We start from the raw sequence: 11716 nt of genomic DNA, 5'->3' as shown, positions 1-11716 counted from the left end.
GAGCCACAGACGGGAGAGAGTGACAAAATAAAACAGGAGGTTGTTCTTCACATCATCATCACAAGTCTTTTTCTAATAACACACTGATCCAGCAGACATATTGTCACCTGCAGTCCAGCACATGTCTCAGCTCTACACACACACACACACACACACACACACACACACACACACACTCCATCCTGTCTCTAATGTGGTCCCAGAGTCTAACTCGCAGCTTAATGAGTCGCTCTTAGTTAGCTTCTTTTCTCCAGAGTGGGAGTTAATCTTCCATCAGAGCGACGCTCTCACACACGCTCTCAGATGATTTGTTATCAGTCATTTGTTATCTTCACTTCAGTGTTCGTCTCTCCTCGTGGAGCGCCAGATTCCTCCTCAGTCGAGAGGAGAAAAATCTGTTATTATTGATGACTGTGAGCTAAAATGCTTAATTTGCACCGTCTTCAACCAAATTATAACTCATATTGAAAGCGGCTGAATTTGCATAAATCTCATTAGACGCAATGAGAGGGGTTCATAAATCGTTATATTAATTAGTCATTTCTGCCAGCCTTTCACACAGAGAGGGGAGTATTAATAAAGCGGGGGGGTGTGAGTGTGCAGCTAATTGGTCGTTGTGTTAAGCATTTCAGCTCGACGGTGACAGAGCTGATTTAGTTTGGCTTCACCTCTATTGTCTGACCCAGAACCTGCGTGTGTGTACGTGTGTGTGTGTGTGTGTGTGTGTGTGTGTGTGTTTGTGTGTGTGTATTTTACTCTCCCATTCATGCTGGTTTTTTTTTTATTCAAGCTGAAAGTTGAAGCTGTACAGTTTTTCCCAGCATGCATCGCGTGAGCTCAGCATCACAGGACAAACACACAGACAGATGTGTTGTACAGTGAGGAAGGACTACAGAGAATAAAAGGTTGTTTCGTTTGTGTTGGAGCAGGTAAAGGTGTTAAGATGTGAGCCTGTTGTAACTGTACCTGCAGGATTACAGTTCAGCACCATGGACAGCGCCTCATCCCTGTTAGCCACTGTTTCCTGTTTGAATGAACAATGTTAAACTCGCTGCAGGAACACCTGCTTCTGTCTGACTCCGGATTAAAGTTGTGTTGGTTTTGGGATGAAAGCAGGACAACGAAAAGACCTCAGACTACAGTTTATCTCTCTGATGTGTGTGTGTGTGTGTGTGTGTGTGTAGTGTGTTGACTGATAACAGCACAGCTTCCCCTTCAGTGCTGTAAAATGAGCCATGCAGTCAGCCTGATGGTGCTCCAGCTCTGGCTGTGATTACCTGTCCCTTTCTCTGTGTGTGTTTAGCAGAGAGTTCAGACACTGACGGTCATATCTTACAGACGTGCTGTTCAGACAGAGACAATACTCCTGCATCATCTCGTGTGTGTGGCTGTGTTTGGTCTCCCAATCTGTTCCCTTCAAATGAGCAAGTACAAAATCACAGAACCAATAAAAGAGTCGTAATTCTGGACTCTTGCCTTTGACCTTGTGTGACCTCTGACCTTTGTCCTCTGTCTGGCAGGTTCCTCTGTGGCCCAGTTGAAGGCGACTGATCCTGAGGGGGAGCCGCTCATGTACGGAGTGTCAGGAGAGGAAGCCATGAGGTATTTCTCGGTGAACAAAGACACAGGCGTGGTGTGGCTCCGACAGCAGCTCGACAGAGAGGTACCAACACACACACGCACACACACACACACGCACACACACACACACGCACACACACGCACACACACACACACACGCACACACGCACACACACACAGACACACACACACACATTACCCAAACAAAGACATGCACTCAGGGCCGCTCTGAAAGGAGCAGGTGGAATGTAAATGATCAGATGATGAAAGAGAAGAGGAGATTACTCCTCCGAGCTGAGGGAGGAAAAATAAGGAGTTCAGGGAGGTGTTTCTTTGTCTCCTGCTTTTCTACTAAAACCAACACAGCATGCAAATATTGTATCGATACATGGACGCCAAGTTTAGATTAGCTTACAGTCATATTAAAGCAGAAGTTAACTTTTCAGTCCGTTACATGGAGCTGAGTTTGTCCAGGGGTCAGGGTCAGGGTTAGGGTTAGGGTTAGGGTTAGAGGTTAGAGGTTAGAAAGATGGAGAAAGTTTTTAGTGAATGTAGAAACATTGAAATATGTGTGACAGAGCAGCAGCCTCGGATCGTCACAGGTGGATAAATGTGTCCTTTGAGATGATTTGAGTTACATCCTCTCCATGTCCTGCAGTACTGAGCTTTATGTAACATCCAATCAGACTGAAGTGTATCACATCCTATCGTCATGGTGACCGACGTGTTTGTGTTTCTTTCAGTCCAAGTCAGAGATGCAGGTGGAGTTCTACGTGAGCGACATCCAGGAGGTGAGAGACAGACCTGCTCTGATCACAGTCACATGACCGTCTCTGTCTGTCTCTCTGTCCTCCCCATCCTGTATCCTGTCTCTCTCTCTCTCATGTTATCACTGTGACACCTGTCTCACTCTCACGCTTCAGCCTCCTCTCCCCCGCGTCTGATCGTCCTCGCAGTTCAGGCTGTTTCTTTCTGTCTCAGTTCTGGTAAAGCTGACACACCTGTGCAGTGAGTCCAGATCTGTGACGTGTGGAGGTGTGTCTGGGATGGTTTCTCACAGGTGTGTTTCCTCCCTCAGGTGGTCAAAGACACAGTGAACATCCAGATCGGAGACGTGAACGATAATGCTCCGATCTTCCACGGGCAGCCGTACACCGTCCACATCCCAGAGGTAAGACTCACAGGAAGTCGTTAAACGTGTTAACTAAACAGGAAGTCAACATGTAGATCAGAGGAGGAGCTGCTCTTTGATTAAACATTCACACCTCCTCCTGGAGAAGATGTAGGAAACGCTTTTATAATCAAACATGTAATTTATTGTAATAAATTGGTTATTAAAATAGTCAGTCTGACAGCAAACACAGTGTGACATCAGATGAACCGGCAGGTGAATAAAACATCATTAGGTGAAGATACAGATGCTATGAACACCAGCAGAACATACAGGAAATGCACTCCAATACATACCAGCCCATGAAGCTCTCAGAGCTGATTCTCTCAGCTGTGATGTATGTACATTTTAAAGAACCGTTTCCTCACACATTTCCTACAAAGTGTTCCTCTTGACTCTAAATGGGTCTGAATGCTTTGACTGTTCTAACAGCACAGGCTCGTGTCGGCTCCATCCCGCTCTCCCTGCTTCTCGCTGTCCTGGAAATAGCTTCATTTTGCTGCACTTGTGATCCTGAGCTCTTTGAGGAGTCGTCCTCTCGCTCATGTTTAGAGAGTGTTTGCACAGCCGCCTTTATAGGAGAGAAAAACACTCTGCAGTGAAGACCTCAATCTCTTTTCTCCTGCGTCTCCTCACGTCTCCGTCCTCTCTGTGAATCTGCCACCTCCCTCCTCCTCCTCCCATCGTCTCTCCTCTCTGCCCTCTCCTCATCTAATCCTTGATAGAAGTAATTGCCAGAGTGGAGTGGAGGACTTCAAACAGGGGCTGGAATCCACACACACACACACACACACACACATATGTTGTTGTGTTGATATTGAGCACATACTCCTTTCTGAGTCTTCACCAAATCTTCAAAGCTGCTGCCTTTTCTCTGCTCGATCCATAAAGTCAGGCAAATAAACAGAGAAAGGACGCTTTGGACCTCCCACAGAGGTTCTCTCAGGGTGACACAGCCTCTGCTCAGCTGAGCGGGTCTCACTCACAGTTCACACTCAATACAATACAACACTCACACACTCTCTGAAGACAACAGGCTTCAGTTTAGCCTCTGTAATGACATGAAAGAAATGTGTGTTTGACCCTCAATCGCTCCATCACTCGATGGAGTAGTGAGTGATTTAAGCTTTTTATCTGAGGAGACGGGACGGGACGAAAGATCAGAATCCTTAAAACACTGCGCATGTGTAAACTTGTGTATAAAAATGTCTTTGTTCCTGTTGCAATCAAAAAATGTTCCTTAAGGCTGAGGTGGTTTTGGAATGGCTTCCTGGTGGACACGGGGTCCACAGCGTGTTGTATCTGTAGACACAGCAGTGAGTCTCACAGTGAGTAACATGGACAGCAGCAGTGAGACATGACTGAGTCTGTAAGCCCTGTGTCTGTGAACACAGTGTGAGCCTGTGCAGGTGGGATGTGTGGATCACAATGATGTGGTTGTGTTCAGCCTGATGAATGAAACAGTAAATACATTCATATTTTCCTCACATCCATGGCAGCCTTGTAACTGTATAATGATATGTAATATGAGTCTTATGTTACAATGTTACAGTTTCATGTAGCAGGCGCTTTAGTCCAAAGCGACGTACGCCTGAGAGGTAATACAATACAACAACGATCAGGACAGGAGGGAACGAAGTGAGGAAGAGCCAGCTGCAGGAGTTGACATTAGGTCGTTGATGATCTTCTGCAGCGTGTGTTGATAACGGCTGCAGGGAGTTTAGCTCTGCAGTAATACAGCACTAGCTAATGCTACAGCGCTATCATTTGCATTCAAAGCATTGAGAACAAATAGGTGCGTCTCAGCTAACGTAGCATGTGTATGCTAAATGCTAACTATGATATGATAGCAAAGCATTTTGTTACTAGCCCACACAGTCTTTAACTATTAACTAACGATTTCTGAACAGTTCCAAAAGTTCACATTTCTGTGGGGTCTTTAAAGTGCATTTAAAGACTTCAAACCAAACCTAACACTCAGCACAGTTCGACCTGTACTCAGGGAGCTCGTGGGGGCAGTCTCTTCCTCATCATCCTGTCTCCTCTTCCTCCTCCCTCTTCTCCATCTTATCTTGTTTCCTCACAACTTTTGTCTCCTGCATTTTTATGGCCTCATTACCTCTGTGACCCAAACTGACCTGCAGCGGACGCACATACATACTGCGACATCCGTCCATCACGCTGTCATTCACTGTTAGAGCTCCATCAGCACCAAGAGACGGAGCTGATGAACTTTGGTACACAGAGAGGAAGAAGCTAGAGGGGGATGGAGGGATGACAGGGGAGTTAAAGAGGAGTGATGAAGGACTCAAAGGAGGAGATTTAAACAGGTGATGAAGGAGAAGAAACTGTCTGACAGAAGACAAAAGAAAACAACATTCAGGGTCGATGAAGGAGAGAATAAATAAAGAGGTCCTGATGCAGCTGAGCGGTGAGAGAGGGAGAGCGGTGCGGGGGGGGGGGGAGTGTAAATGTCGTTTTAATTTGTAGAGCCATAAAGAGGGTGAAGAGAAGCAGGTGGGCTGCTAGCATTCCCTGTGTCAGTGCTAATGAGCCGGCCAGATTTACAGCAGACACACTCAGCAGCAGATGAAGAGACACGATTGTCACAGGAAATAATATTTAGACAGAGCAGCAGATGGGACGCAGCACAGATCCATTATTGGAGGAGATGATGGAGAGGGCGACATATTGAGAAGTGTTTCTCCCTCAGAGCAACAGGAAGTCCTGCGTCAGGGAGAATACCCGACGAGGTGTCCATTAATAGGAGTTTATAGACGTCATGAGCGCGTTAAACTGCTCCATGGAGTCCTTAATGGACACCTTCAGGCGTCATGCTGCTCCTACCACGGTCACAAGTTTTAACAAGCTGTAACTCAGTTTCCCACCTCAGGGTCTGACTAATACCTGAAACTATCATTACCATAAGGTTCTAGTGCAATGGAAACGTTGTTCACTGCTCCAGTAAATAGACAGATCTTAGATACGACTTGGTAAGAGGAGGTATTTTATAGTCCCCTCAGCTCATGGAAAGCTTCAGCTCAGCTGTTAGCTGGAAAGCTAACATTATGCTAGCAAGATTCAAAGTGAACAACATTGTGTACAGTTAACATGCAGTAAATATAACTGTACAAGACTAGCTAGCTAACCAGCCATGTCATCGTCCCCAAATGTTTCCTCGACCACGTTAACAGTCGGACATGTTTACAGTCGGCCATGTTTAATGTTGGCAATGTTTACAGTCGGCCATGTTTAATGTCGGCAATGTTTACAATCGGCCATGTTTAATGTCGGCCATGTTTACAATCGGCCATGTTTACAGTCTGCCATGTTTACAGGCGGCAATGTTTACAGTCGGCCATGTTTACAGTCGGCCATGTTTAATGTTGGCAATGTTTAATGTCGGCCATGTTTACAGTTGGCCGTGTTTAATGTTGGCAATGTTTACAGTCGGCCATGTTTACAGTCGGCCATGTTTACAGTCGGCCACGTTTAATGTCGGCCATGTTTACAGTTGGCCGTGTTTAATGTTGGCAATGTTTACAGTCGGCCATGTTTACAGTAGGCCATGTTTACAGTCGGCCATGTTTAATGTCGGCAATGTTTACAGTCGGCAATGTTTACAGTCGGCCATGTTAAATGTTGGCAATGTTTACAGTCGGCCATGTTTACAGTCGGCCATGTTTAATGTCGGACATGTTTACAGTCGGCCATGTTTACAGTCAGCCATGTTTAATGTCGACCTTGTTTACAGTCGGCCATGTTTAATGTCGGCCACGTTGTTCACTGCTCCAGTAAATAGACAGATCTTAGATACGACTTGGTAAGAGGAGGTATTTTATAGTCCCCTCAGCTCATGGAAAGCTTCAGCTCAGCTGTTAGCTGGAAAGCTAACATTATGCTAGCAAGATTCAAAGTGAACAACATTGTGTACAGTTAACATGCAGTAAATATAACTGTACAAGACTAGCTAGCTAACCAGCCATGTCATCGTCCCCAAATGTTTCCTCGACCACGTTAACAGTCGGACATGTTTACAGTCGGCCATGTTTAATGTTGGCAATGTTTACAGTCGGCCATGTTTAATGTCGGCAATGTTTACAATCGGCCATGTTTAATGTCGGCCATGTTTACAATCGGCCATGTTTACAGTCTGCCATGTTTACAGGCGGCAATGTTTACAGTCGGCCATGTTTACAGTCGGCCATGTTTAATGTTGGCAATGTTTACAGTCGGCCATGTTTACAGTCGGCAATGTTTACAGTCGGCCGTGTTTACAGTCGGCCATGTTTACAGTCAGCCATGTTTAATGTTGGCAAAATTTACAGTCGGCCATGTTTACAGTCGGCCATGTTTAATGTCGGCAATGTTTACAGTCGGCCATGTTTACAGTCGGCCATGTTTAATGTTGGCAATGTTTACAGTCTGCCATGTTTACAGTCAGCCATGTTTAATGTTGTCAATGTTTACAGTCGTCCATGTTTACAGTCAGCCATGTTTAAGGTCGACCATGTTTACAGTCGGCCATGTTTACAGTCGGCCATGTTTAATGTTGGCCATGTTTACAGTCGGCCATGTTTAATGTTGGCCATGTTTACAGTCGGCCATGTTTGATGTCGGCCATGTTTACAGTCGGCCATGTTTACAGTCGGCCACGTTTAATGTCGGCCATGTTTACAGTTGGCCGTGTTTAATGTTGGCAATGTTTACAGTCGGCCATGTTTACAGTAGGCCATGTTTACAGTCGGCCATGTTTAATGTCGGCAATGTTTACAGTCGGCAATGTTTACAGTCGGCCATGTTAAATGTTGGCAATGTTTACAGTCGGCCATGTTTACAGGCGGCAATGTTTACAGTCGGCCATGTTTACAGTCGGCCATGTTTAATGTTGGCAATGTTTACAGTCGGCCATGTTTACAGTCGGCAATGTTTACAGTCGGCCGTGTTTACAGTCGGCCATGTTTACAGTCAGCCATGTTTAATGTTGGCAAAATTTACAGTCGGCCATGTTTACAGTCGGCCATGTTTAATGTCGGCAATGTTTACAGTCGGCCATGTTTACAGTCGGCCATGTTTAATGTTGGCAATGTTTACAGTCTGCCATGTTTACAGTCAGCCATGTTTAATGTTGTCAATGTTTACAGTCGTCCATGTTTACAGTCAGCCATGTTTAAGGTCGACCATGTTTACAGTCGGCCATGTTTACAGTCAGCCATGTTTAATGTCGACCATGTTTACAGTCGGCCATGTTTGATGTCGGCCATGTTTACAGTCGGCCATGTTTAATGTTGGCCATGTTTACAGTCGGCCATGTTTAATGTTGGCCATGTTTACAGTCGGCCATGTTTGATGTCGGCCATGTTTACAGTCGGCCATGTTTACAGTCGGCCACGTTTAATGTCGGCCATGTTTACAGTTGGCCGTGTTTAATGTTGGCAATGTTTACAGTCGGCCATGTTTACAGTAGGCCATGTTTACAGTCGGCCATGTTTAATGTCGGCAATGTTTACAGTCGGCAATGTTTACAGTCGGCCATGTTAAATGTTGGCAATGTTTACAGTCGGCCATGTTTACAGTCGGCCATGTTTAATGTCGGACATGTTTACAGTCGGCCATGTTTACAGTCAGCCATGTTTAATGTCGACCTTGTTTACAGTCGGCCATGTTTAATGTCGGCCATGTTTAATGTCGACCATGTTTACAGTCGGCCATGTTTATAGTCAGCCATGTTTAATGTTGACCATGTTTACAATCGGCCATGTTTAATGTCGACCATGTTTACAGTCGGCCATGTTTACAATCAGCCATGTTTAATGTTGACCATGTTTACAGTCAGCCATGTTTAATGTCGACCATGTTTACAGTCGGCCATGTTTACAATCGGCCATGTTTACAGTCGGCCATGTTTACAGTCGGCAATGTTAACAGTCGGCCATGTTTACAGTCGGCCATGTTTAATGTTGGCAATGTTTACAGTCGGCCATGTTTACAGTCGGCCATGTTTACAGTCAGCCATGTTAAATGTTGGCAATGTTTACAGTCGGCCATGTTTACAGTCGGCCATGTTTACAGTCGGCCATGTTTAATGTCGGACATGTTTACAGTCGGCCATGTTTGATGTCGGCCATGTTTACAGTCGGCCATGTTTGATGTCGGCCATGTTTACAGTCGGCCATGTTTACAGTCGGCCATGTTTAATGTCGGACATGTTTACAGTCGGCCATGTTTACAGTCAGCCATGTTTAATGTCGACCTTGTTTACAGTCGGCCATGTTTAATGTCGGCCATGTTTAATGTCGACCATGTTTACAGTCGGCCATGTTTATAGTCAGCCATGTTTAATGTTGACCATGTTTACAATCGGCCATGTTTAATGTCGACCATGTTTACAGTCGGCCATGTTTACAATCAGCCATGTTTAATGTTGACCATGTTTACAGTCAGCCATGTTTAATGTCGACCATGTTTACAGTCGGCCATGTTTACAATCGGCCATGTTTACAGTCGGCCATGTTTACAGTCGGCAATGTTAACAGTCGGCCATGTTTACAGTCGGCCATGTTTAATGTTGGCAATGTTTACAGTCGGCCATGTTTACAGTCGGCCATGTTTACAGTCAGCCATGTTTAATGTTGGCAATGTTTACAGTCGGCCATGTTTACAGTCGGCCATGTTTACAGTCGGCCATGTTTAATGTCGGACATGTTTACAGTCGGCCATGTTTGATGTCGGCCATGTTTACAGTCGGCCATGTTTGATGTCGGCCATGTTTACAGTCGGCCATGTTTACAGTCGGCCATGTTTAATGTTGGCAATGTTTACAGTCGGCCATGTTTACAGTCGGCCATGTTTAATGTCGGACATGTTTACAGTCGGCCATGTTTGATGTCGACCATGTTTACAGTCGGCCATGTTTAATGTTGTCAATGTTTACAGTCGGCCATGTTTACAGTCAGCCATGTTTAATGTCGACCTTGTTTACAGTCGGCCATGTTTAATGTCGACCATGTTTACAGTCAGCCATGTTTAATGTTGACCATGTTTACAATCGGCCATGTTTAATGTCGACCATGTTTACAGTCGGCCATGGTTACAATCGGCCATGTTTACAGTCGGCCATGTTTACAGTCGGCAATGTTAACAGTCGGCCATGTTTACAGTCGGCCATGTTTACAGTCGGCCATGTTTAATGTTGGCAATGTTTACAGTCGGCCATGTTTACAGTCGGCCATGTTTACAGTCGGCCATGTTTAATGTCGGACATGTTTACAGTCGGCCATGTTTGATGTCGGCCATGTTTACAGTCGGCCATGTTTACAGTCGGCCATGTTTACAGTAGGCCATGTTTGATGTCGGCCATGTTTACAGTCGGCCATGTTTACAGTCGGCCATGTTTACAGTCGGCCATGTTTACAGTCGGCCATGTTTACAGTCGGCCATGTTTGATGTCGGCCATGTTTACAGTCGGCCATGTTTACAGTCGGCCATGTTTACAGTCGGCCATGTTTAATGTCGTGTTTCACAGTATTCATCAGACCGTGCTTTATGCAGGATGCTCTGTACTGACAAACTAAAACTATTATCCAGGTGTGAATCAGTGAACCTGTGGAGGACAGAGCTGCTGTTTGAGCAACTTCTGGACCATGTCATAAAGACCAACTCCAAAAATCCCTCATCCCCCCCACTGAGAGTGGGTCTGTCAGTCAGTAACCCTGTGATCAAACACCAACACAACAACCTCTCTAACTAAGATTTGTGTATGCCGCTCCTGTGGTTCGACCACAAGCTCAGTTTGTCTTCTTCTTCTCTTCTGCAGCTTCCTCCTCCTCTCTCTGAGAGTTTGTATTCAGCACATTTTCACATGTCTGTCAGATTTGTGATGGATCATCCAGACTGTGTGTCCATGACCTCAGCCAGGTATAAGTTTGTTAAAGTCTATTTTGAGCATTTTAGAATTGAAATACTCTTTTTCATCCTCTGTAATACTCACATTCATATTCAGCCTACATACATTCACAGTTCAGCACAGTTCAGGTGAATCGTTTGATAGCTCAGAGCTCATGCACATAGGTTTGTACAGCAGGCTTCAGATCAGCGCTGTAATGCAGCACAAACATGGATTAAATGTATTGGCAAACAGGCAGACAGGCAGGAGGCTCCAGGTGATAGATATCCAAACGTTATCTGTTTACTGTCTCTCAGGTGTGTCAGGCAGGTGAGTAAATCCCTCCTCAGCCTCTATTTTCTATCAGCCGTATCTCAGTGTCCCTCTCTAACCTGCAGTAAGCTCTGATGAACTACAGCTGCTGTTCGAGCGCTGCTCGAGGTGAAACCCTCCGAGGACAGTCAGACTTCTGAAGACAGAAAAGCCCCAAAGTCCTAAAGTCCTAAAGTCTGCTCCACAAATAAAAGTTTCTGTTTATTCAGACCAGTTAAAGAGTTTTCCTCGACAGACGCAGGAACAGGATCATCATTAGAAACATGAGCTCATCCACCACAGCAGATTAGATTCTTATAATAAAGACATCTTTACTATTTAAAGCCAGACTGCAGAGGCATGCTCATGTTTCTGTGGCATTGTTCCTGGAATAAAATACAGCTCTTTGTTTTTTAATACTTTTGATGAATCAATCATTTCATCAGTCTGATGATGATGAGTCTGATGGTGTGTTAGTGGATCAGAGGTTCTACAACAGTCGTTTACGGGAGAGGAAACCAGCATCATTTTAGGCTCCAACTTTTGGCTGCTACTTCCTCCAAACACTTTGAGCTGAAAAGCCTGACAGCTTTTCACGCTCTGAACACACACACGCTGATGCACTCATATTTAGGATAATATTGGCGGAGTGTGTTTGAGAGCTCCATTACGCTGAGAATGAGCTGTTTAGAGCTTGATGTGGGCGCTGGCAGAGAAACAGAGGCACCTGCTCTCTGATGTGCCCTCTGTCGCTGTCAGCTACAGCA

At 45.2% G+C, this 11716-nt stretch overlaps 1 pseudogene; it reads left to right on the top strand.

Moving 5' to 3' along the window:
- Positions 1–989: 989 nt before the first annotated feature.
- Positions 990–11716, top strand: part of LOC138611025 (cadherin-23-like) — a 41864-nt pseudogene continuing 31137 nt past the window's right edge.

The sequence above is a fragment of the Semicossyphus pulcher genome, unplaced genomic scaffold (assembly GCF_022749685.1).
Source record: "Semicossyphus pulcher isolate SPU_LCO1_2020_fin unplaced genomic scaffold, fSemPul1.0.p SCAF_61, whole genome shotgun sequence".
In the NCBI taxonomy this organism is placed as follows: domain Eukaryota; kingdom Metazoa; phylum Chordata; class Actinopteri; order Labriformes; family Labridae; genus Semicossyphus; species Semicossyphus pulcher.
This window is presented reverse-complemented; position numbering and strand designations above follow the sequence as displayed.